This window comes from Scophthalmus maximus, chromosome 2, assembly GCF_022379125.1.
Source record: "Scophthalmus maximus strain ysfricsl-2021 chromosome 2, ASM2237912v1, whole genome shotgun sequence".
Classification (NCBI taxonomy): domain Eukaryota; kingdom Metazoa; phylum Chordata; class Actinopteri; order Pleuronectiformes; family Scophthalmidae; genus Scophthalmus; species Scophthalmus maximus.
In genome coordinates this window covers 12,665,215-12,692,807 of record NC_061516.1, presented here as the reverse complement: position 1 = coordinate 12,692,807, position 27,593 = coordinate 12,665,215, and the positions used below count along the sequence as shown (strand labels likewise).

At 41.0% G+C, this 27,593-nt stretch overlaps 1 protein-coding gene across 9 annotated transcripts in view; it reads right to left on the bottom strand.

The window, feature by feature from the left end:
* Positions 1–27,593, bottom strand: part of LOC118300126 (protocadherin-1) — a 216,149-nt gene that overhangs the window by 74,510 nt on the left and 114,046 nt on the right. For 4 of the 9 annotated variants that reach the window (XM_047336868.1, XM_047336864.1, XM_035624231.2 and 1 more), the window contains 2 exons: positions 26,347–26,564; positions 14,250–14,322 (listed from right to left, as the gene is read on the bottom strand). The gene's annotated coding sequence lies outside the window, so the exon portion shown is untranslated. Of the gene's footprint in view, positions 1–6,395; positions 6,982–14,249; positions 14,323–26,346; positions 26,689–27,593 lie in introns of those variants that run through there. The other 5 variants (XM_047336867.1, XM_047336870.1, XM_047336875.1 and 2 more) reach the window with 3 other exon arrangements.

Below are 27,593 nucleotides of genomic sequence, written 5' to 3'. Positions count from 1 at the left end.
GTCCACTCCAGACTGTTACTGCTACCCAGACTAGACCAGTCCATATTGAATACCGTTCCTTAGTCACTGTCTTGATAAAACTGGAACAATGTTCTCACCTTCCTGAATCTCACAACGAAAAATTTGCAAAACCCCTCAAAGAACGTAAGTGTACTTAACGTGATGTTAAGTTGGAGCAGTATGTAATGTTACACATAGAGGAATGGTTTGAATCACTTCCACACATGTTTGAACTGAAAAATAAAATAAAGTACAAGCACTGGGATCAGTGTATACTGACTTTGTGAGGTTGTGGGAGTATGAGCAAAGAGTGTCATCCTGAGTTCAAATCAGAATTCTGCATTCTGCACATCTTCACATCAAAAAAAAAAAATGAATCCAGAGAGGAGCAAAGTAAATGTGTACTAAGATAGACAGCAAAACACAAACATACAGAAATCCAATGAGAAATTCAATTCCTTTGAATACATTAAAATTGGAAGAGCGGGTTATTGATGCACTAATTGCTTCGTTATTGATGTGTCCCTGTTTACATTTTCAGGGGAGCCTCTAGTCAATGTGGCGTGAACCTTGAGCGTGTTTTTTTGTGAGTACATGTTCGCAAGCAGAAAAAAAATCAGGCAGGAGTGAAGACAGATCAGAGGATACAGATGAAGACACATTTCTTATATCTCACTGACGCTCAACAGCCAAACATGTGATGTGTTCCTGTGATATAAGGTAATTCTACATCTAACGGATAATATGTCTTCCTGTTGCATGCAACTTATTAAAAGATCAGGATATGGGGAATAAAGAAATTTCAGGTAGATGTGGAATCATTCAAATTGACAAACACAATGTAATGCATTGTGATCTGAAAAACATAAGCACAACAAATCAAAAATAATTCATGGTATGATAATAAAAACACAGCGAGAAAACAAGTCTCGAAATTATATGGTCACGTACTTTATCCTGTTGAGCACCTGCATCTTTTGCATTCATAATTTATCTTTGTCCAATATGCCCTGTTTATGTCTGCAAAATGACCATTTCAACTGTACTAATGTGTTCAGATATATAAATATCTCCCTGTCATTACAGACTCTTGGAGAATAAATGGGGATGCTTTGATAGTGACATGATTGTTATGGTTGATGACACTCATGACTTAATGTCTTCCAGTTGGCCTAATGCCTGCCTTCCAGATGGCACCGTGCCTGGCAGCCACAGCGAATGGTGCTCTTTTTTCTTTGTTTACATTACATTAAAATTCATGTTGTTCATGAAATATGGGCTTTGCCATCACTCAATGAGAATCTCTTATCGCTTGAATAATATTGACACCATTGCCACTGGCTTTTAATTTCTCAGCTATCTCGAAATTTTTTCATCAAAAGCTTTCACAGCAGACTTTTTTGTCCTTCTTTAAAAAAAATTCAAAGCCCTCTGTGGTGTTGGTGAAGGGGAACCTGTGCAGAGATTTTTAACCACTGGAGGATGTGAGACTCCTCGGATTGTTACATGTCTCACCAAAGTTCACAACCTGAGCAGCAAAATGGATACATTAGAACTGCTGAACACATTTCTCGAAGTGGCATTTACTGCATCTCAGCACTTTGTCTACAAAAAACTTGGTTAACGTCTGCCATCCCAGATGGTGTGGTAGACCCACAAGACTGCATGCTGATTCAGGGAGACGGTGGTACATAACTCAGCATAAAATCAAAGGGAGGAACAAGGGGTCAGCGTTCCACTGTATTTAAATGTTTGATATTAGAGTCGTGGTCAATCTGTCTACAACAAAAATGTGTTGTTTTTTTTGTCGTTTCGAGGATTAAGGTTTTGTCTTCTGAATTCTATAATAAGAATGACAACGAATGAGGCATATATTACAACTGGATCAGGCATCGCAACACAAATCTTCAGGATGTGTGAGGCTCAGTGAAATCCCCTTAGCTATTAAAACTCCCCCTGATAACACCCAAGCACTGTGACGGCACTGTGGTATTTAATGGTGAAAATCACTTTGTGTTTCATTTGTGCACCAACTATAGATTATAACTACAAGATCGCAAGCTACTGTCCTTTGTGTTAGCTCCACCTCAGGACAACTTAGACCTGGCTAATTCTTGGGAGACCCCAACTGTAGCACACACTCAACTTCCCTCATGCAGAGCTATTAGTGCAGAGTTCTACACAGCCTAAAGAGATCATAGAGTAATTCCCTTAAGCACCGTATGCTGTTGCAAATAAAAAAACATCCTGCTCAAATAGACAAACCAGCAAGCACACTCAGCCAGACACTCGTGGAGGTGCTCAGGAGCAACAAAATAATATTCTGAGGAAATCTCTTTCCAAATAGAATCAAAGCATCCGCTGTCTGAATGCGGAGCGAACTTTAACTCAACCAGTGAAGTTGCATTCAGCACATAGGCTCACGCTGTGATCATGCGATGGTCCAGATGGTTCCAACACGGAGAAAAACTGAAGGCAGCCTGTACCACAGTGTGCTAGTGGACCCTTCAAAGGCAGTCAAAAGCTGCCTGATGGTTCGACTGTTAGCTACATCTCCTGTGAAGATGTTTAACTTTTGCAGCAGAGAATGCAGTCGAGGCAAAAATAGTTCAGCGGTGGAATTTAAGGCTTTCAAAAGAACACCACAGTGCACATTTGCCACGCCGCAAGAGCACTGACCAAAACCCTGATTATTGAGACCGTCAGGGGTGTGAAGTCTGACAACAACACTGGACGAGAGTCTGTGTTTCATGACTCATGCTCAGCATGGCCATCGCTCCACGGACTCACAGGCTGCAGGAGAAGCTCACCCAAGCATACCCCTTCACCGGCCAATGACCTCCTCGGATAAGAGTGTGCAAGAGTAGGTGGGTCACACTCCGGCCCACCGTGCCGCCTGGGAGTCTGTTGTCACTAAGGTTCGGCGTTTCGGTGAGATGCCGGAGTGATTTGATTGTTAAAGGACCACATGACTCTTCTATGCATAGAAAAAAAACATAGATGCATAGACAGACAGACAGACAGACAGATAGATAGATAGATAGATATAGTTGACAGATAGATATACTTTAATAACTAAAAAGTGGATGTGATTTTTTTTAAGAAATTAAAATATGCAGAGATGTTTTATTCACAATCAGAATATTGAAATAGTTGCAGCAAAAATCCCAAAAGGGAAAAGAGAGAAGACCTGCATTTTAACAATGTGTAAGGGGATGTCTCCTTACATTGTGGCTCCCTCCCTCTTCCCTACGATCCCTACCTCATCTCGTCGATCTGTCCATTTCCTCCCGTGCCATTTTGAATGACAGTGAACTCCCAAATTCTTCCTAGCAAACGCCTACAAGCCTTTAGCCCTCCTTCTCCCCTGAAGGCTCCATGCCCAGTGTCATTGCCGAAAGGTGAAAGACTTCACTGGCAGCGAAACATCAGTCAAAGTGTAAGGTCTGATTGAGTCTCGCCTGGAGCCCTCACCGGGTGCACCGACCAGCTGACCCCATTGTTCCAAGACAACGTTTCAACTTATACATCTCTACAATTAACATCCCTCCTCGTGTCAAACTGTGCACAGTTGGCGTCGTTCCCCAGAGGGATATGATCCCCTGCTTTAATGATGGCAGGGTTGCGGAACCCCATGGTCGCACCCTGCTCATTCAGTCTGTTCTCCTGTAAAGGCAACCACAAGTGTTTTGGTGTGTCTTTTGCACAACAGGCAGTTGTCAAACAGTCTCCGGGATCGTAGACCATTTATAGACAGGAAGAATGAAAAATGAATTGCTGCATTTTGAGCTAAGTGTTGGGCACTACAGCAGCCATGTCAATTTGATGTCAATACAGTGCTTGTCAAAGAAATACATAAACATATTGGTAGTTTGGACCAGTAGATCCTGTTCTTATATGTAATTTACTTATTATAATGATTACTAATGAAAAGTAAAGGGTGCATAATGTAGAAGTAAAAAGACTCAAGTTTGATTGAATACAAATCTCTACAAACGGAGCGATATATCAGAAAAAGTGTGTTTGTAAGCGTTCAATTAAGTCAATGTATTTCAACAGTCATGTAATCCAATGTGAATAACGTCATCCATCTATCGTCATCATTATCGTCAATGTCATACTTTGTGTCCCATGAACACTTTGCACTTCATCTAGAAAGGGGAAATAATTGGCTATTGCACTAATAATAACAAAGGTAATAAAGGATATTTTGTGTTGGGTTTTTTTTTTCTCTGTAAAATGCCATTCGGCTTAGATTAGAAGAAGGTCGTGTCTAGACATGTCCGTCCTGTCATAAAAGATTTTTTTAAGAAGAAAAGAAAAACTGTTTTAAAAAGTCAGGTATTTATAAATTGAACAAAATAATTGTGTTGCCGAGCATGTGCTCCTGTCCTGGTTACCATAGAGACAGACTATGTACTGACTGATTCAACTCAATGACTGACTGGGTGACATTTGCGCTTTAAGTTGGCCGCTCCGAAGGTTCTGAAGAAATGAGTCAAGCGCAGAATTAACCGAGGCATAATTTGTGAAATGACGAATGCATCAAAGGGTTAGGGTTGTGTCTGGGAAAAGAAAATCAAGGAAATGAATAAAAAAGCTTATTCTTTACGACAAATTACTTGTTTATTGTGGGGGGGGGGGGGGGGGGGGGGGGGGGGTTTGGGGGGGGGGGGGGGTTTGGAGTGACTGCTTGTGATTCAGGAACACTATCAGTCGGCCTCTTTTCCTCTGCAGGACCAGGGTTTTCACCTGTCACCTGGCACAGATCAAGCTCGGGGAATTTCTGCTGAGGGATGTGCTCTCCTCTGCCTTGCCACAGTGTGGAAAGATAACGGATAATTTAATGATTTTGTCAACCGATGTGATTTGATATATTGGCTGACTGGGCGCCTTTAGCTAGTATAACAGGTGAAATCCATTTCCCTCCCACCAGCATGATTTATGATGAGTAGTATCAGAGCTATGGGTCTGCTCACAGCTAATCTACGAGTAGAATTTACTGCAAAATGTTACCCCACACACTTCTGGTGGCAGTAAACCCCGGCCGTTGGAAATGAGAAAGTAGTGGCCTTTGGTTGGAAACACTTGCTGTGGGTATATATGGACATTTGATTTAAGCTTTTCATGTAGAGGCTGAGAAACACTGAGGATCTGAGAGGCTGCTTTGTCCCGAGTGTTTAAAAGGGAGATGTGATCTTGCTGTCGGGTCAGACTCTCAATGTTTTTTTCCCGTTGCTCTGTGTATGCGACTCAAAGCAGAGGATGAGTCTTGGTATCATTTCGTAAAGAAAAAAAAAAAGGGCTGCGCTCTCAAGGAGCTGTTGGAGCAGTCGTGTCAGCAAACCAATTTGAGGGCCTTTCTGTTATTTGATGTTCACCAAATGACATGGCAGACAGACAGGCAGGCAGACTCAGGCCATCACATTCATCAGGTTTATGTCTCACAGACACTCTGTGGGCCACCAGTGGCTCACAGGCCTGTTTTGGTCTGCTGTGTTCACGGCCTGCAGTGTGTGTGGGAACTTCCCACATCTCTGTGCGGAGCAGACTATTAAAATGTGCCTGTTTGTCGCTGGAGTGGCAAGAAACAACACCCCAGACTCTCACTGGAGACCAGGGGAGATTACCCGTGCGGATGAGCTGATCAAAGATCCTTTTCTTCCTTCTTCTTCTTCAATTATACGCAACAATCTCTGCATAGGAAAACTGCCGATTAATTATTAACGCGGCGGACTATACTTCCAAATTAGGGCTATTTGCGCAGCAGAAATGAGTAAACAGCTCCGAATAGAGATCCACTGATGCCGGCAATTAGTAGGATGTTTGCAGCAAAGTATAAAAGAAATGGCGAGGAAGGAGATTGGGGGGGGCAGGATGGAGGGAGGGTGGGTGATACAAATGGATCACATTTGCTGCTTCACAGAATCACAGTGGTAAAAGATAAAACGCAATCACCCGACCGTCAGTATATACGGATCACAATGAAGTGCGGGGACTCGTATTGCAGCCGACGCGCAACGGTACGCAGACTTTAATGACTCGATGTCACTCGGGTCCACTCGGATGTGTTTTAATTGCAGCGAATCGTTTCATCAATCGTGCGGCGCATCAGCAGCAGCAGCATCATCATCATCATCATCATCATCATCACAGTGCCTGACAAGATCTGTACTGTTGCCCTGTTCCCTCGTCGCCGTCTCCTGCACCAACCTGTAACGCCGAGCAGCTCGCAGCGTGTCGCCTCGTCTCTCACAAAGTGCACCTCGGACAACTTGTTGTATTAATACAGTCTCTTTTGGAACCACGGCCACGGCAGACACCGCTCGAGACTAGTCAGAACAACCATGATTCTCAAGAAACCGGAGCAACTTCCTCGGTGAATTGTGCAGTACCTGAGCCAGAGACTTGTCCGTGCGCGCGCTTGTCGCGGATGTTTGTGTGCCAGGTCCGTCCGCAGCTGGCGCGTCCGCCGGGGCTCCCAGAGGCAGGTGTCCAACCCTCAAACCTCCGTCACTGTCGGACACCAAAATATCACAGCACTCACAACTTTCAAAAATGCAGGATCCCGTGTCCGTCGTCCGCCTTCTGGTGCTCTTCGCAAACAACGGCTGCGGCTCTCTGTCCGTTGGGAATGTTCGAAGTTCTTTTTGGAGGTGGTGGGAAGGGGGGCGGTTTTATGATAGAGCTGGGGTTTCATTCCGCGAGGACGGCCCGCTGTGTGCCATTTCCGATCCCCTCGGCAAACGATCGCTGCCAAGATAGCGCACTCGCTGGCGCATCCCCCCTTTGGTCCAAGTTTTTTTCTCCAGGAGCTTCTCCGGCGACGCGTGGAGCCGAGAGCGCGCACTCCTGGGACGCACCGGACGTCGTCTAAACGAGGGCAGCGCACGTCACGACACCAGCCAACCGGTCTCAGACAAGAAGCCCATCTGAAAGCTTTTCAGAGAGCAAGTGGGGAGATGCTGTGAGTCGCTTCCTCCCCCCCTCCTCTCTCTCTCCCTCTCTCTCTCTCTCTCTCCCTCCCTCACCCTCTCCCCCCCTCCTCTCTCTCTCCCTCTCTCTCTCTCTCTCCCTCCCTCACCCTCTCCCCCCCTCCTCTCTCTCTCCCTCTCTCTCTCTCTCTCCCTCCCTCACCCCCTCTCTCTCTCTCTCTCTCTCTCTCTCTCTCTCTCTCTCTCCCTCTCTCTCCCTCCCTCACCCTCACCCCCCCTCTCTCCCCCCTCCCTCACCCTCTCTCTCTCCCTCCCTCACCCCCCTCTCTCTCTCTCCCCCCCTCTCTCTCTCTCTCTCTCCCTCCCTAACCCCCCCCTCTCTCTCTCTCCCCCCCCCCCTCTCTCTCTCTCTCCCTCCCTCACCCCCCTCTCTCTCTCCCCCCCCCCCTCTCTCTCTCTCTCCCTCCCTCACCCCCCTCTCTCTCTCTCCCCCCCCTCTCTCTCTCTCTCCCTCCCTCACCCCCCCCCCTCTCTCTCTCTCTCTCTCTCTCTCCTCCCTCCCTCCCTCCCTCCCTCTCCCTCTCTCTCTCTCCCCCCTCCCTCTCTCTCTCCCTCCCCCTCTCGCTCCACTCATCAGAGCCTGGGAGGAGGCGGGGCTGCCATCCACCGCAGCACACACTAACTTCACGCTCAACATCGATGCTCACCAGGAAATTCTGTGATTCCTTCGGCTCAACAAGATCTCATCAAACTGGGTCAGCACAAACAGGGTGGGGGGGTTGCACCTTTTTAATGTGCGGCCCTGCGCGGCGCGCGTCTCCCAGCGCTTTCACTCAACTGCCGCAGACGAGCGCAGCTCCCGCTGACGGGCCGATGAAAGTGCACTGATTTTGTACAAACTCAGTCTAAATGTGCATGTAACAGGTAGCCGACCGCTGACAGTTGACTTGTTGATGTGCATTCCATGAAGCAACATGAGTGGCCTATAAAATGGAAGCCGGTTGGCCACTATTTATTCATTTGGCGCCACCCTCAGGCGGTTATAGTAAAAAAGAAGAATGGGGAGAGTGACACAGGACACAGTCCTCTGCATTAGCTGGGGGGGGGGATCTTAACACTGCTTGATGTTGGAGTAATACACAATTAAATGTTAAGATTCTTGCCAGTGAAGACAGTGGCTATCAATTGCGCTGAGGAAAGAAAAGAGGAAGAAAAAAAGGCTACGCTGTTGGTGTACAGAATAAACTAGTTATGTCTGGCATCATCTATTAAAAACGGCAGTAGGGTAATTACCAAAAGAACAAAAAAAAAAAGAAAAAGCTTTTGCTCAGGGCCATAAATCAGCATGGCTCAGCAAGGGGTGAAATCCACCCCACACCAACCGCGGCTCTCTCCCTTTCTTCCCCCAAACGCATGATGCCAGCGAGCATAACTGCTTAAGCATAAGCAATGAACCGGGAACAATGAGTCAAACGCGGGGTTCTGTCACAAAGGCACGCCTTAAGCAATGTCCTCTGGAGGAAACTTGGCTCTGCCTATCTTCCCCAGCCATTCCGAGGCAGGAGTTTATCTGAGTGTTTCCAGTCTGTGATCCTTCACTCCTCCCCCATCTCTCATTAGCTGCAAACACACAGCTGTTGGGTTACCTCTCCAGGGCGCCCATTAAGGGCTGCCACTCAGGCTTCGCGGCGTCCCTGAGCCAATCACATTAGAGCTCCCGCCCACGCACTGCAACGCCGCGCTGCTCTTTACCAGCCATACTAATAACATTTAAGTATGATCACAGGTGGCCCATAAGTCGTGCGAGGAGAGAGCGCAGAGAAAAGAGAGGTGGCGGCGAGAGGCACGTTGGTAACAGGCACAGGAGTTGGGATTTATAAGCGTGGCACTAAAAAGACTAAATCGTATAATAAAGAAAACTGAGCGAGTCGGTGTTCCGGCGGTGAGTGACCGGCCATCTGAGTCGAACAATTACATTTCCTTTTAAATGTTTTAAAGCCTCATTTAGAATAAGGGGGGTTATGTGATTGCAAAGAATTGAAATTCATAATCTTGTCAGTTGAGATAAATGGAGTTTGATGATCTTTTCGCTGTTAAATTGAATATTTTCTCTCAAGCTGTTCAGCTGTGTGTGTGTGTGTGTGTTTCTTTTAGTAACTAATCGAGTTAAAAGAAAATGGGGATTTTAAAGCACTTGGACTGAATACATGTCCGTAAGTATGCGGCACTCATATATACGTTACTGCATTTCTTAAACCAAACAGCAGAGACAGACGGTGGCATTGACCGTCCCAGGTATTACTTGAGTGTGCTCTGAAATACCACCTCTTTTGATGGTTTTATTCGTCAGTTTAAAGAATACGGGGGTGAGGTTGAATTGTCAAATTGGCTTAGGAAGTTTCCTAAACCTTGAAGTGACCCGGAAGTATTTGATCAGCAGCCATGACAAGAGCAGTTCAGATTCTCTAAATGCATAGGAAAGGAGCATCAATGCAATAGTAGATAGGAAGGACATTTCGGCCGCACCCCGGATCTATTTTTTCCCGCTCACCTTTTCCTGGTGGCCATCTTTGAATACCAGGGGGGCAAAACAAGCACACTGCAAGGGTAATATGTGCATCAGGACAAAGGCAGAGGATGCCCCCAAACTCTCCCATATTCCCCGAAACAGTCTGTCCACCATGTAGTAGCTGGCCAGCACAACACTGTCTATGGCCAGTGCCCTGAATACTACAGTCGGTTCACACACTCAAGCTCTGCCTGGTTCTTTTCAAATCTGAATTACTGTCGCCACACAAACAAATACATTCAGCAAATTCCAGATAAGAGATGCATCATTTCTGAGATCAATCTCCATTGACGTCGAGTGATGCTGAAAAACTTTGGAGCTCAGCATGCCTGAACGGGCAGACATAATGGTAGAATTCCAATATCATGGTTTGTATGCTATTGCGGCACGCGGTAAAACACAGTGCGGGAATGTGATCTGTATACATTCATATCTATCCTCTTATCACATACCGCACCTGGAGCACCCACGCACAGATACAGATACACACTCTTTCACAGGAGGTATACACAGAGAGAAGAGAAACAAAACCGAGATGCAAAGATACACCCCCACACACACACAGAGGCATATGCAACACAAATATGTATCCAAACAGAGATATATTAGGTAAAAGAAATGATGTTAAAGAAGATGTGCAGCAAAAGTTGTCGCACATGGAGAGTGAAACTACACCAGATGAGAATGAGCAAAAATGTATGTGCAGCTGCACTGTCCTCCATAAAAATTTAAAAAAAGTCGAGGATGCTGTGCTCTCTGGTCCCACCCCAGTTCGTGATGCCAGATGCAGATGTTTTGCCTCTGACAGCTGATTGAAAACAGCCACTGAGACATAATGGGGTGTGGCTATACTTGCCACCACGTTTAAGCCCACAGGCATCAGTGCAGCAGCAGCAGCTTTCCACCATAATGTGATTCGGTGTGGATTTACTCTTTATATGTCACCACAATAAATAAAAAAAACTGTCTGGGTTATTTCATCCTCAGCTATGGAGAGAGTCATCCTTTACCTGCCTCACATTTTCCTTTTCTCTATACCTGGGCAGACACTGACTTAAGGAACACGTTGGATTCGGATTTGTTGCACATCCACTAGTGGAGCCGGAGCAGTCACAGATGGATCGAGCGAGGGATTGAAGGAGCAGCGATGCAAAAAGGAACGCTACGATCCCTGAAATGTTCAGCACTAAGTTAAAGCTCACAAATACCGACTCATCAGTTTAGGGGCTAAAAAAAAATCAATATACTGATGTAAATCTGATTCACCGCTGAAGTAACGTTATTCAATTATTTTCAGTTAAATATATCTAATTATGGAAAATTTCTAAACTCAGGCCTCTCATTCCATAATGGGGGCGCACATCAATTCATCTCCCTCAGTTTTAATTCCTTGGTTTAATTAGTTCTTCTTCATCTGTAGCAGTTCGATCATAAAAATGAACTGTCTTTTGTAGCCGGCCCGATTCCAGTGAAATTCCCGACATGACTGATTTGTGCTTTAGTCCCACACTATGCTGCACAAATGATGTAATAATATAATCATGCAGGGTCCAATCCAAAAACTCCAAAACAAGTAGTTTTTTTATATCACAAAAGGACAGATTTTATTTTGGTATCAATTAATTAAGACACCTTTAAACCCCACTTGGTGAGGAGCAGAAGAGAGTGGGGGTTATTAACAGTACAATTACAGTTTCGGCTTTGTAAACCATTTTAATTTAATTTATTAATCACTGTAGAAATCTTAATGCCACTATGAAGAGACAGTACAAGTTGTATTTTTGACTATAGAGTCAAAACCTCTACTCACACGTGCTTGTATTTGATATTTTTCTTCTCATATATACAGAGATTCATTTTGCAATTGTTACCACAAATCTCTTGGGAGAGTGATAGAAAGAAAGGAAGCATCACTTTCTGACGGCTTGTGCTATTTGACAACAGAAATGTGTTAATGAACAACTAATTCCTTAATGGGTTGCTGGCATTTGGAGATTTGAAAGAGGTTGCGGTTTTAAAGCTGTCAGTACCACACGAACAACTCTATGCCATTCCTGTCATGATTTAGCTCTGCATGTGTGTGAGTGTGTTTGTCTTTCTATAGTAGTAAGGGTCAATTTGTCTTCAAAACCATCATTGTAAGGACATTTTGGAGATTTGAAGGTAAAGACTTTTGGGTTAGGGTTATAATAAGGATTAGGTTAAGGGCATTCAGTTGTGATGGTTAAGGTTAGGGTAAAGGGAGCTAGGCAATGCATTAACGACGCGTGCGTGTGTGCGTGCGTGCGTGCGTTCGTTCGTTCTATGGTCATGGATTGGTGACCTGACCCTCAACTCCCCGTATAGCATCACACATACAGGTATAAGTTCACACAATTTTCACGTGAAGCCCCTGCTTCCAGCTATTATTTACTGTGAGAAACCTGTACAGTTAACTTAAATCAAAACAAGAGAGAGCATTTGGACTTATGTTTGGCCCCATGTGGTTTGGTTAATTAACAGAATGGGCTCTCTATCAAGCAGAGTATTAAGAGGTGGGAAGATCCGCATCACTCCCCTCTCCTGTAGAAAAGGCAATATCTGAATTTCAGAAAACAAGGGGCTTTGGAGACGGCTCCCCGTTGTCCACAAATCTGGACTCCAAACTAATAACCTTCGGACAACTATTTGAAATGAATATTCTACAACAATGAGTGTAGCCTTCTGTAGCGGCTACTGTCATGTAAATATGTCTTATACTCTTCTTATCTTGTACAGTGTATTTATTCCTGGTTCTGTGTGACAGTGCTGCATGTCAGTTGTTTTCTCTTATAGGGGCTGGTGCAGTTGTTAACCATGCCAGGGGCTACAGCACTTTGCATTTACTTTCCTTGCTCATTGTTTATGTTTGCCACTGGGCTGGGATTATACCCACATGATTCTGACAGTTAGGCATGCTATAGCAGCAACAATAACATTGTTGATAATGAAACACTGGGCTCTAAGCACTCCTGCAGTCATTCTGCTGCACAGCTCAACTGCTAGCCCTGAAGATACAGAGGGAGGGAGCGGGGAGAGCAAATTAAGCAACATAGCATTTGGTCTTGCTTTTTTTAAAATATTAATTATGTACAAAGTCCTAAATAATACAGATTTGAATAGGTTAGCAAATGGCGGCATTCATCTAGTTTAGCAGTCGGAATTAGGGGCTCAGCTAATTGAGTGGTGGATCAAATTATTTTGTCCCGTTTTCCAAACTTGTGGTTTTGTTTTCCTATATATATTTACTGTGTATTGTGCCAAACCATTGAGCTGATTAGAGTCACTCTAATGACAGTGGGAAAGGTTCAAGATCGTTATGCTCTAGGTATAATTGCAGTAATAGAAGTAATTGCAGCAAATGACAGAGTTCTTTAACCTCTTAGCTATGAGCTTTAACATGGGTACAGTATGATCCACTTGGCTAAACTTTCACTGGGTTACATCTGCAGCGCCTAAAACGATGGCTGAATGAAAATTTAAAAAAGGATGGGGGGGTAACGCGTTAGACATCTGGCTCCTGTTCGCTCATATATGTCCAAACCAGCCCAGAGGCTCATAAAATAATAATATATCTTCATAGACAACGGGCTGGGATTCAGCATTTTGACATTTCCCTAGATTTAGTGACACATTTTGGACTAATCATTCATAATAACATGATAATGATGCACTTCCAGATTAATATCCGTACTGTTCATTATGTTAAAGACAGTGGCACAAAATGAGACAACAAATGATGGCTTGTGTTCCGTAGATGCCAGGCTACAGAGTTATTAATAAGACCCACTTGCTATTTTCTTTGATGCCTGTGACCTTCTGTGTTACTTTTGTCATGTTTGAAACAGTTCCATTGTTGCTCTGGTTTCAAACAGCTCCAATGTTTAAAGCAACCGCGCAAATGTCCCCTTACACATGTAATGAACTGTGGTTCACATTTCCACCTGCTTACATATTTAGATGCTTTTTTTTTTCATTTTAGATTAATTATCTTGAATTATATGCTTTTAATATTAAAGATTTCGACTTGCTGTGGCACCAAATCCAGTATAAGACCAAAAACCTGATAATAGGGTAACAGAAGTTCAATTAAGTTTGATACATTATGCAATACAATACTTAAAATTGTCCGGGTTGTCGGATAACTTGGGTTATAAGGAAAAATGATTCAGTGAACAGATAAAACTGCTTCTGTATTAACTGCATTGTTATTTTCAAGATTAGATGTTGGTGAAATGGGATCTCATGACTTTTAATAATGTTCCAAATCAGATGCAGGCCTCTGACGAAGCTGGACAAGGGCTAAAGCAGGATATCACTTTTTATTCATCATTTCCAAATTATTAGAGTCAAGTTAATGAACACCATATTTTTTATACACATGAAATAATAACAAAGAAATGTGTCTTTTGTGGATGCATAACAATAAAAAGATGGCATTGTGGGTCGCGTGTCCAAATCCCTGTCAGTCAGCCTGTTACACAAATCCTGTTGTATGCCGTAAAGAAGTAGAAGAGCAAGAGCATTTCTTAAAGAACAGAAGCCTCTAAGGCCAAATTATAGCATATTACAATTTATACATATATCAAATCAATGCTGTAGGTACGGTGTAGCTGTGTACTGGATGCCACAGCCTGATGACGCAGACAACTACTTCTGAGATCGGTCGGCTAGGTAGCATGTGTGGACAATGTCTCTTAATGGCAGGATAAGCAAATAAAACTTACCTTCCTTCGGCCTCAGTCAGTTCAATGGTCATACACATCATCTCCTCCGTCATCTCGTCTCTTTTCTGCATTGCTGTAATTTGAGTAAAAGTAGTTGCTTAACATTTATTAGCTTCAAGTCCAACCAAGCGTATAGCGGTTTGATTACAGTGCGACGAAGATACACCAGTGTACAAATATGAACGCTCACAAAGACTCTGTATCGGTTTTATGCAGAAGTATACACCAGGCTTTGATACAATACTGGCTGAAGTGAGAATAAATTATCTGATGATTGATATTATTATTATTACCCAACAAAGAAGTTATGTTTCCTTTGACGCAAGTTTGTTTGTTTGTCTGTGTGTCGGGACATTTTGTGTAGGGGTGGGGAATGATTCAAAGGAGCGGACTGAGATTAATGGGCGCTTCGAGGAATTTTTGTTTTCACTGTCTTTTACATGAAGAGATAGGGCATTAGCCTTGGTGGAGGTATGTGCTCTCCGAGTGTGCATCTAGTTATATTTAGCTTCTGTATTCTTGCATCCAAAGGTCTGTCGTGCTTGAAAATGAAAATAATAATCTTGCACATGCACTTTTTGAACTAGCACAGTACTAAACAGACAGTTACTTTATGCATGTGACATTCAACAACGTACAGTGCAATCGGAGGACATCATTCCCACAGATGTTTTTTCTTAAAGCTACAGTGTGTAATATTTAGAAGAACATATTCACAGAAATTGAATATATTGTCCATAACTATGTGTCCATATATGTATATTTACCTGCAACAAAGAACCAATGCTTTTTCGTCAACTATGAACGAGTTAAATGTAGTAACATTAGGGGGACCCGACCTCCATGTTAGTCTCAATGTTTGCCACGTCGGGTTGTGCTGCGTTCCGGGTCCACTGCGACTCGAGAGGTCGGAAAAAAATCACCATCCCGATTTCTGTGGTTTGAATTCCGAGGTATAATGGAACGCAGCATTAGGTTGCAGAAAACGGTCCAGAATATGTCGCATTAGCGTTGAATTTCCAGCGCTGCGGGAAACCGGAAATGGAATTAGCGGTGCGCCACCATAAAGTGTCCCCTGTCGGGTACTCAGTTGGTTGCGGTTTGCAACTTTACCACCAGATGCCGCCAGAATAGTACAAAAATTTCCCACTGGGGCTTTAACACAAGTAGTATATTTAATTTCCTCCTAACTCTGTTACCTACAATTTTAGAGGGACATTTTACCAAATAAAAGGCTGGTTGCCAAGGTGGTGGTGGTGTGTGTGTGTGTGTATGTATGTATGTAGACGGTCTCTCGCGGGCCACATTTTTTCAGTGCTTTTGTCATTTTACAGGTCTAGCATCTTTTACGCAGCAAAACTCAGCTACAGCTGACAAGATCTTCTGGAGATGGGCAGAGGGAGTGTGATGAGCTGCAGCATCTTTGTTTTCGTTGAAATGTGCCTACACAGCGACAGTTCAGGCAGGGTCGTTGGATGGGTTTTACTCGCTACTGAGATGTAAGGGAATCATCCCTGTCTGGTGGGACAGTGGACTGTATTTATATCCACACGAAAATGTGTGCGAATGCTGTGGTTGTGTTGAGTTTGCAAAAGGAGTTGAAAATACAGTGGGTACTTTTTACATTCAAGTAGTTGCTACTAATGTGAGAGTGTTCACTCTTACTTTTAAAACTATTCTTTCTTTGTATCTCTTGTCATCATCGTGCCAAGGTCCTTGGAACAGCAATTTGTTTTCTGGCAAAGCATGTGCAGGAATCCGAACTTGAACCCTTTAAATACATTGTAACAATATTGTGACTGCACATCAACATTAATACCCACATGTTCTGACCCATTCTACATCAATCTGTTCTAAACTGAACCAATGTCCTTGATATTACAAATTCCGTTATATTTGCTACTTCTTTCCCAATTCATCGTCTGTGCCGCTTCAGTCGCTTCCAGACAAGGCACCGTGCAAGTAATCATTATCTGCACTTTATTCTGAATATACTGACTAGAGTTCAAGAGGTGCACAGCCCACAGTTTTTCATCTGTCAGTCCTGGTGAGACTACTAAACAAAATCTTCTGAAGCCATTTGGGTCAAGTCCACAGTAATTGTCAATGTTATTCAAGCTTCTAGGTTCTAAGCTTTTTTCCCATATCAGTGTGATTTAAAAATACATCATGAATAGTAATCCCTGCAGAGAACTAACACCATTGCTGTCTAATATCTTGTATTAACTAAATCTGTGTTCCACTCCTGCAATTCTGCTTGTACCATGTTACATTCTGGTACAAACTGTGAAAGACTGATTTGTAGCACAAACCTCAAGCAAAACAGAGATGATTTACAAAGAGGTATCAGGGTAAAGTTTTTACTCTGAGGCTCATACTTTTTGGTTGTTGTGTAAAGTGATACTGTATACTTATGATTTCATATTTTATAAGAAATTTATATTGTTCTCTTCACAACCTGTACATGAGGTGTTTTTGTTCGGTTAATAGATTTTGGAGGAAAAATTGGGGCGGTAAAACAAACCTGTGGTAGAAACAATGGGCATATATATTTTGTTTACTATTTTCGTGGAAAACCCCTTGTGAGTGATGTGTGGAGTCTTAAGAATGAACAGTTGTATAAACAGCTTTGAGGACTACAGAGACTGGTAAGAGGCCGATGAGTAGACTGTAGGTGGTATTCCTGCTGCACTAGCCCTCAACGTCAATGTAATGAGCGTTGTTTTTACAATTGAGAAAGAGTGATTAATAATAGCTGCAGCTACTCCTAAATCTCACGTCTCAAAGAACAAAAGCCTCGGTGTGCTATCTAGTGTCCGTAAAAGTCGTACCATTGAAAGAAATTATTGTTTTCCTCTCCTCAGTGGCAGCCAATATGGCAGTTATCCAAAGGAAGAGACACAAATCAAGTGTTTTCACTGGTGTTGACCATGTTGAAAGAAAATAATATGAGAGCAGGCCTTTAACAGTGCATACCCTTGTGGTCTTATAGAGTATTTGGGATGAAAAACATTCAGCAAATGACATCTATATAAGAAAATCCACTGGCTGAAAATGAAAGATTTTTTTTCTCGCTTTATTGTGCATCCAAATAGCTCCTTGAAAAATACAGAGGCTGGAGGCTGCCAATAGAATACTTTGGGGAAAAGAGAGAAGGCAAAACATCTGGCCTCAAAATTTTAATTAGATTTACCATTGGGTTTTCTTTCATTTTACATACTGGGGTATTTCTTTCCTTGAGGAATACTTGACAACATGATGTGAAACAAAATAATAAAATATAAACTAGTCATTTAAAGTCGAGCATCATTTATTTAGGGAAAGCATGTTCATTTATAATTTGACTGTCAGGAACAGTCTAAAATAGCATTTCTAAACATCTCAGCATGCTACAATAAAAGATGCTACACGGACTTCAGTAGTTCTTTGTACCAAGACGACAAAATAAGATTTTGATTTAGGGCGTGATCATGGTGTGCCTGAAGTTACACTGTAAACAAGCAAAGTTATTTTGTCTGTTTGAGTTGAGGTTTTATGTGCTCAAATTAGACTTGTTCAATTGATGTGCAACTGGCACTGAAGCTGAAAATGCACTGTTATCTATTGAAAGAACCCTAGAGAGAGTTTACCTCACATGGGGAGGAGAACTGCTGCTTCACTGCTCTAAATGGGTTCAAAGTTTGAGGCATTAATCTTTCCTCACACATTCTTTGAGCAGTCTCTCAGTCATCATCTTTACTTTTGTATTTCAGAACTGGTCAGCCATGCTTCTGAATAAGTTCAAGTAGGGTATACATACACATATATATGTCTATATACATTATTTCAAATAAACATGCAGCCCTATACTACTAAAGAGTCATGTGAGCCGGCTTATTGGAGTTTCACCATGAAGTAAAACAAAAAAAATATATAATTTCCTCTGTTCCCTGTGCTATAGCCTGCTAACAGACTAGAAACTTGTGTAGCTGCTTGTGTAAGTGCGACTGAAGGTCCCATGTTGTGCACAGTTTTATTTGAAGTTTCCATAAGCAGATGGATTTGTGGGTTGTAGTACCAAAAATTATCTCAATGTATTTTTATATCTATTTACATCTATCATCTCTCTAGACTTTTTGGTAACTGGACACAGGTTGTAGTTTACTGCTGTAGCTTGGAAAAAAAATCACCAGTAAATACACATGGTGAGGGATGGTTGATAATGAAATGAGTCACATGGATCACTTTTCAGACTTAAATGCTACAGTATTTCAGAAGAAAGTATACTTTTACCACTGGTCTTTAATATTACTATCCTTGGGAAGGCTTTGGCTTCCTGACACTCAATGACGGTCCAACCTTCTCCTCAACGTTTTTCCTTCTTGCAGCTTGCTAGCCCAGCTATGGAATGACCACTTGGTGTTGTGTTGAAAAAAGAAAGGTTGATAAAAGAAAAGAAAAAGGTTGAATGGTGGGCATGGGCGGCGCCAGGGGGTAGCTTGGTATTGCTAACACCATGGGTGGGCAATGAGACATCACAAAATCAAGGAAATCACAGTCTAGTTATTTTCCATCACCTCATCTGGATGCATAAGGGAGAGATGGCTAACACTGGCTGCACCCCCTCCTTTCTCTAATGGGGGCCAGACACTTATAGCATTGAGTGTGCAGGGACTGCCAATGACTCAGCAGGTGTTTAAGTAACATGAATGAAAAGGAAATTTGCGCTTGGAATCAGTGCTTAAATTAGCAAGCTAGGCTAACTAACTGCCACTTTATAGATGGAAGTTAGTTAGCCTAGCTTGTCAGCCTGGAAAATAAATGAACAGAATGTTGGGTCCTCCCAGAGAGTGAATTGTGCATTACACATAGTATAAAAGTGTGTAGGCAATGCAAGTCTACTGAAGATGGTATAAAGGAGCACAGCAACTGTGGCATAACTAAAGCTAATATTGGAAGAAAAAAAATCTTGCATTCCTTCCCATTTATGATAATTTATCTCAGTCTAATTAATTTCAATCTAATTCTTCTAATCCCAACATTTTTATTGGAGATTTTCTGGTATTCTTGAGTCTCTTAATCTTAGTTGGATTTACCTGATTAAATAAAGGCTATATGAATAAAATAGAAACTATACACACGCTGGAGTTGTATTCATCATGAAAAATTATTAGAGGTTTCCTTAAAATTATGGTTTACTGCATAGATTATTATGTTTTCTTTTGTTATTGTATAATTGTGGTTTAAAAGTATGACCATGCGATTCGGTATAAAGAGTGCAGTATTATTTGATTTGATGATGACTTTGTATATAACTTTTTAAATACAACTGTAATGTTCTAAACAATCTTAATCTCAAATAAATAAAATTATTAAGAAACAAAATCCCCAAAATGACTGATGATTACAGAATAATTGCATAATTACAATATTATCCTCTAAGTTTTCTTTTTTTATAGACATTTAATTATGGAAAGCAGGAGATGCATAGGGTCCACCAATATAAGATACCCAGGTGGGATGTTCACAAAGCCTTAGGGCCTTGGAAGCAAAGACTGAATTGTCTTTGGTCTTTAGTGTAGACAGCAGAATGCCCGGGGGGCTCTGAGGTTGTCAGGTAACATACTTGCTTAGGTCAAAAGATCAGAGGCAGCTCTACTCCGACATACCAGACAGTTACAAGTAATCAGTTCAACATACAATCACAAACTCCAAAAGAGAGACAACAGGCACATAACAGAAAGAGACAACCAGCCCGGAGACGCTCTATCGTCTGGCACATGTGTTGAGTTTGTTTATTAGTCCAGCAGCAGGTTTTTCCAAAATCTGGAATCCTGCCACACTCAATTGCATTACAGTTGTTGTTCAAGGTGAGCTTGAGGTATTTAAAACAAAGACAATCTCACCCCCATTGGTGTTTGATTCGTTTTTACATGCTTTATATGTAATTGGTATCTAACTTCTTAATTCTGAGATGCAGGATGTGAAGAATGATGTTCAAAAAAGGTAAGCATTTAAAAATGTGGCAAAAAAGACATTTTTCAGTAGTCCCCTCTTCAACAGTGGGACTCAGACTTACGCTTCTTCCACTTTTACTCCAAACTCCGTTAAATGAAATCGCTGATCACCATCTCCATAAGGTAACATATTAACTTTGCAAAAGTAACTCATACAACCCCACTTCAAAATCACTGAACTATCCCTTTAAAGACACAGATGCATAAATTGACTGCTTCATACTGTCTGATCTGATGGGCTGCATAAAGGGTCAGTATGAGATAAAAGAAGAGTTTTTGAACATTGAAACATGGTTGATTCTATATAACCCGGTAGAGCTCAATAAAAACAAAATCTGTCCTGAAAATGTGCATATGTCATTTCCTATTTAAGTCTCCAAAAATAAACAATAATAGCTTCATAAATACTCCTTATACAAGCTGTGACTTTAATTGACACTCATAATTTCTGATAATTCTATGGAACACTGAATGGTGAATTTCTTTTCAGGACTCAAGGGAAAATGTCCTGATAAAGTAAAGGACTAATGCAAAAAATGGAGCAAAGTATACCAATGTATGTGTGACAAATATTGAGGGATTTGTGCATATCTATCCTGTGAATTTGGTGGAAGTTGATTACATTCCAAGTTTTAGTTTGGCCCAGTTTCAATTGAGATGACAAGTCTATCACCATAGTTACTTGTTTGACACTTGTTTGGCACAAGTACTATTGTTTTGTGCTTTCAAACTGTTTTGAAAGCTTTTTGACAGCTGAATTTTCTTAAACGGTGACAGTAAGTGATTACCAGAGGCACAAGAATTCAATTTTAGCCAAACTGTCCACCAAGCAAGCAAAGTGCTAGAATACCGGGATACACTATATATCTATATGGAACTAGGCACTTAATGATAATTTTCTATATGTACAGCACAATTCTATTAAAGGAAATGCCAACGTGCTCAACACAATTCCAGCATTACAATACATACGTAGTGTAAATGCTGTGCGAAAGGATTTTTATATACAATGTGGAAACATCTGTCATGTCATGCTGCGAATACACCAACATTCAATCTGTTCTATCCTTTATATGTAGCCTGCAACACTTTCGGGGGCGAGGGAAACTAACTAAGCCCTGTGATATACACCTAACACCACAAGTCTATTCCAAAAGTTTTGTTTTTGTTTTTGAGAAAAACTGGTGTAATAGTCATGCTAAACTAAAGGGGTTGCTTTGTAGTCCTGACCCAATCTAATTTTATGAAACAAAAAAAATTGTTCTGAGCACAAAAGCTTTGATAAATGCATGGTACTCTGACTTGTAACAGACAACTATTTTTTTTTTAATAAAATGACTATTTATATACCACCTTTCTAATCTAATATACCACCCCAAGCGCTTTACAATCACACACACATTCATACAGCACTTTTTTTTTTTAAATCACACATATCACCCATACACTGCTGACACAACCACCAGGCACAATTTAGGGTCAAGTGTCTTGCCCAAGGACACTTTGACAGGAGTCAGGATCGAACCATTGACCTACTGGTTAGTGGACAACCCTCCTGAGCCACAGCTGCCCTTAATTGAACTCAAGCACATTATCCTTACAAGACCATAACATGTCTGATCATAAACTAGCTTGTATTACTAATACTAAAAACTATTCAATAATAGCTCATAAATAAGCAACCAGTTTGATTACAAAAGCTTTTTCCTGTGAAGGGCGATTTAAAATGTCATAACACTATAGACAATTACAGAAAACATACATTATATGACTCTCACCTCTCTAATTCGATGGCTGGAAGCTGCTTTCTTTTGTCGAGGCTGGTTTTCCAGGTTTGTGTCGGTCAGTCAGTCGTGATCAGAACCAAATATTGCTCGCAGTCGTAGTTTGTCCCAAGCAAAGATGCGAGCTTCAGAGTCTCTTCAGGGGGGGACAATCCTCAGGACGTAAATACAGTTTACAGACGTCAAGCAGAGGGGCGGTTTGTTGAGCCTGGCTCTGAGCTTGTTGTTTCTTTGCAGCCCAATGATTTTATGCTGCTGGTTGTCAGGCACATCAGCTGGTTCCATATTAAACAGCATGCAAATATGTTCAGTTCCTTTTGTTTACTTTTCATGTCCTGAAACCTCTCGCCAAAAGCCGAAAGAAAGTTTTAAACATTCTCCAAAATATTCAGATTCCATGGCAGGCTTTTTTTTTGTTCTTGCAGAGATGGAAAATGCAAAGTGTTTGCACACAATCCTAAATTTCACTCTGTGTATCGGCTCTGCGGCGGCAACAAGGCTCCTTCGGTAATTCTTCTTCTGAATGAGGTTTCAACTTCTAAGCCATTAGCTTGCTCGCCACGAAGCTCTCCTGCATGACGACGTATTGTGAGAGCTGTCTGTTAAGCAAACAAACTCCGCCAAAGAGCATTAACTTCCGGCTATAATGACACTCATTAGTTGTTTTCATCACTGTGTGTTCGTTCCGCAAACTAAACACGCTGGAGGGTCTTTCACTTAAACAAAACTTCTTTCAGACGGTGCAAAAAGTCAATGATGCTTGTCATCTATGACACAAAACAGTGTTCTTTTGTTCACCTTGCTCTTGACTTGACAGGTATACAGCCAGAGGGGACCACCCCGAAGGTTAGTCTACTATACTATCTTTTTTTTCCCTTTATTGGAAAAAACTAATTTGGCTGACACTTTTTTTGTATTAATAAATTGTCTTGTGGGCAAGATCAAATTGTCTCGTTCACTGCCCAGACTATGAACAAAGCTGGAAAATAAAGTTTCTGATTTGTACCAGCAGTTACACCGGGGGAACTGTTGTTGATGTCAACAGAATTTGTGTATGTACAATGGCACTCTATAATTTTGATCATAATTTGAAAAAGAGCACTGCCCATTTTAATTCTTACATAGTTTACAAGTTTGACAAATAAATTTTCACATCACACCAGACCAGCTGCATTGACACGCTGTAATAAAGGTTTCTCAGAGATTTTCCTTTTTGTGTATGTTAAATTGATGTGACAGGACATTTTTCAAAAGTCTTTTTAGGAAAAGATGGCAAAATTGAAAATCCTGTTCTGCATATAAATTCCAAGCATAGTAAAGTGGAAATGAGTCATATTTAATGTGGCAATTTTTTTTTTTTCAAGTGTGCTTTCTGAAACCAAGACCAGCTTTTGCCAGTATGCCAGATGGGCTCTACAAATGTAACACTACATGATTTACAGGATAGAGAGAAACAGAATTACGAAGGTTTCAAGAGGCTTTTCTTTGAAAGGATGTTGGTAGTTTCGGCTTTTGACTGAGAATGAATAATTGTGACTTTCAGAGCTCTCCTGGATGTATGAGGGGATACAGATCAGCAGTTTTGTGAGCAGCAGGCCTTTGTAATCCATTGCTGGAGTCCTCAGCCATCCTTTGTGTTGCTGCGTACCATGTTTTAAAGAACCAGGTTGTGCCACAGGGTCAAAATAGGTAAGGGGTTCACACATGTAGTTTTTTATTTCATTATTATATATTATATTCTAAAAGGAAAAGAGAAATGGTGATTGATAACTCAGTCATATAAAAAAACTGACATTTTGTAGGGGCTCTCCTCGAGTGTTCAGGAAAATTGTTGAGGCATGTTTTGAGGCATAAAAGAATATAATGATGGAAATTTCCATCACCATGAGAACTGTCAGTCTGTGCTGTTTTGAAGTAGACGCCATGATACAGGGGAAATGAGAAGCTTTTCATGTTTAATTAATAATGCTAATGAAACTTAATTAGAGCAGCTTATGAAAAATGCATTCAAATGAGAGATGAGCTTTATCCTTAAATAACAAGCCTCATGTGCTGGATTTGGGGTCCTACATGATAATTAGACTCCACGAGGGACTGTTGATGAACATAGATCATTTCAATCTTGAGCACAGTGGGGGCCCACAACAACCTCTTATGACCATATATTTGGAAATCTCCTTCCATATCTATACATATAGTATACAGTATCTGTGGTTTGTTGTATGCAATATTAGTTGGACACATATCTGGGCTACTGTTATCATCCACTGAATAGTTAAGACCATTGATAATTCATTTAATATTTCTTACAAATTAAATTAAAGTGGATTCAGAGTTTAATTAGTATTTAAAATATGAATTTGAATATCATTAACTGGCTGTTATATTGTCCAGTGAGAAAACGGAATCAGATCAAAGATTGTGTTTTTAACGGTCCCTTTTTCTTTTTTTTGTCATTAGATTTCCAATGTCTTTGCAATTGTTCTTTTTATTCATTTTTAAGACAACTGAAGAAAATAATAAAAACGCCTTAAGAAAAGTTGAGTCCTTCTTGCATCTCTGATATACAATCTTTCATAATCTATAACATTTTAATTGTAATTATTTACATTGCTGCACTGAAAACAAGTCAAGACTGACAAGTGCATCATACATAGCCTCAGAGCATCTTGGCATTCTACAATCCTTTGGGGGTGTCTATTAAAAAGACCTTACTGACTGCAGGCTATCAGTTAAAAAAACCAAAAAAACAATATATATATATATATATAGATATATATATATATATATATATATATATATATATATATATATATATATATATACACACACACACATATATATATATATATCTTCAAACAAGCTTGCACACTTCATTTGCTGTGCTCTGAATACCTTCCAAAGGTGCATTTTCAGATGCTCACATTGTATTTTTGCATGCCCTTTTTTATGTTAGTCATATTAATTATCCAATTTTGGCTTTTATGCTTTTTCATCTAAATGCAAAATGTCAAAGATAATAGATTTTCTAATTTGAAACAGCACATCTATTGATGCATGCTGTGTGCTGGGTGTACATGGAGGGTCTTTATCTGGAGAGACAGTGGTGAGCTGCCACAGTGTGTGTCATCTCCAGCCTTCTAACAGCTTGCTAACAGCACAGTTCACTTGCTGAAAATGCCTGTATGCCCTGCAGGTAAGGGTCTATTAAATCTTCCTACACTGGGATCCTGCTTCTTTCGCCCCGATTCTATCTCAACCTGTAAGGATTTTTGGTCACTAGCACCCATTACAATTTAATTCTCCTGAGTTTTAACAATTTAAACCTTAAAAGAAAAAAGAACAAAGCAATCATTGATTTTATTGCCAACACAGTACAATTCATGCCAGATGATAAATGATGACAATGAGCCGTATATATAACCTAATTATCTATATAACGGGAGTCTCTGTGCTAGAGAAAGGAGAGGGGGGGGGGTTGGATGAATGGGTGGATGTGTGCGCTCTGTTTTACACTGTCAATTTGGCAGACGCCTGCAGGGGCTGGTGTGTTGCCATGGTGATATGAGCACGGCATGAAAGAGCAGCAAGGTTTTCCTAACAGGACCAGTCTCATAAGGACAGATAAAGTGAGAAGCTTTCTTTAAGAGTCTCACATACATTTTATCCCTTTTTTCAACACAGCCCAAAGTGTCCCTCTTCGGCGCAGCATGATTTATGATATGATTTTGCCCTTTTTTGAGCAGATAAGTTTGTTCATATTTATAATTCAGGCTAAGATTTGTCTTACAGCCCATATTTGAAGACGGATAATTATATTTTTACCATTTATGTGTAACACTTATTTTACAGTGCTGATTTGCTGTTTGATACTGTGGGTACAGAGGTGCATTGAGCTAAATGTTATCATCAACATTCTAACATGTTCACAATGACAATGTTAACATTCTGATGTTTAGCAGGTATAGCATTTACCATGGTTGCCATCTTAGTTTTGTATGTTAACAAGTTAACATTAGTAAATTATCACCGTACACAAGGTGCAGCTAAGGCTGATGGGAATGTCATTTGTTTTGCAGGTATTTGGTCATAAGTAAAAGTGTGCGATGAATTGTGATCAAAATATAATAGTCAAATGACATTTCACTAAAAAACACATGTGAGGCTGATAACGCCTGGAAGTTTGGGGGATCGACAGTTCGTCGGATTCTATCTACTGTATCTCCTATTTTTCGATAGGTTCATATTAGTGTTGGATGAATGGATGGACCGACGTTGCCATGACTAGAGCCCAACACAAAAAATAGTCTTTCTTACCTTCCGTTGCTGTCCCCCAGCAGAATAATTTATGCCTTGGCCAGACACTCCAACCGCAATGGCAGTGAACGCAGGTGGGAAGCCGGGAAGGGGTCACACATTTTCCTCCGCTGTTCTCGTGACTCCCACTGGTCGAACCGAGTGGGATCTTCATGGTTGAACTTAGTTGCGATAACGCTCCATGTGGATTAGGCCCTCCCAGCCAAGCTTGTCACTGTCTGATGAAGAGAGAGGCAGCGGATGTGACTCCATGCCTGTACATGGCTGCCCTTACCCTCCACAGGCCAACAGTGAGACTGCACAGGGTCAAGGAACAGATGGCACAGTAAATAAGTCATTCTGCTGTGGGAGGAAAAAATGGGACAAATTCAGGGAACAGTTATTTTTATTCTGCACAGGGATACGACAAAATTGATGCTTATTCACAAACTCACTATATGCAGTGTTTTGGTCTCGAATTGACCCATACTTTAGCATTGTTGGCTGAAAAAAAAAATGCACTATTACATTTCCTAGTATTTAAAATGTTTAACAGCATTTTTTGGTAAATTCCAAATAGCCTGGATGTTCCCATATACATAATGGTGAAGTTCGTGGCGCATACTGTATGTGAGTGATGTTCAAGAAATACATTGGTTTTGTTTATTAAACTGGATTAGTGGCTGCATGTGGTGATAGTAAATCAATCCTTTTTTGTTTTGTTTTGTTTAGATCAGATCTAGTAAATATCTTTTTTTCTGTCCCTCTAGGAAGAGGTGAAATCATTGGACCATATAAACTTGAATTGGCTTTTTTTTTCAGATGGGTGGAGCAGATAATTTTAGTATTTTTCTTCTATTTTCATTTTCAAAGATTCCATTTCTCTGAACAGAGGCTGGGTACCTAAAATTGATCCCTTCTGTTTCAGTCTCAGTTTGTTCGTTTCTAATTATATGCATTTTCAAACACAGATTCTCATTATTTGATTAACCCTTCATTAATCCCAATTCCAATATTGCCTTTTGTCTTGTGCTTTGTTTCTCAGTGTGTCGACCCTGCTTTATGTCACTTCCCTGCTTTTATGTTTACAAAAAAAATAGCTTATTGGAGTTTTTTTCATCTGACATTGTCATTAACAATTATTAATTGTTTGGGAGTTTAATTTTGATTATTTTTCTACTGTACATGACACTCTCATGCCTTTTCACAATGCAAATTGTTCTGTAATAGTCTTAACCTGATGTCTCTCACCATATTCAGAGTGTATT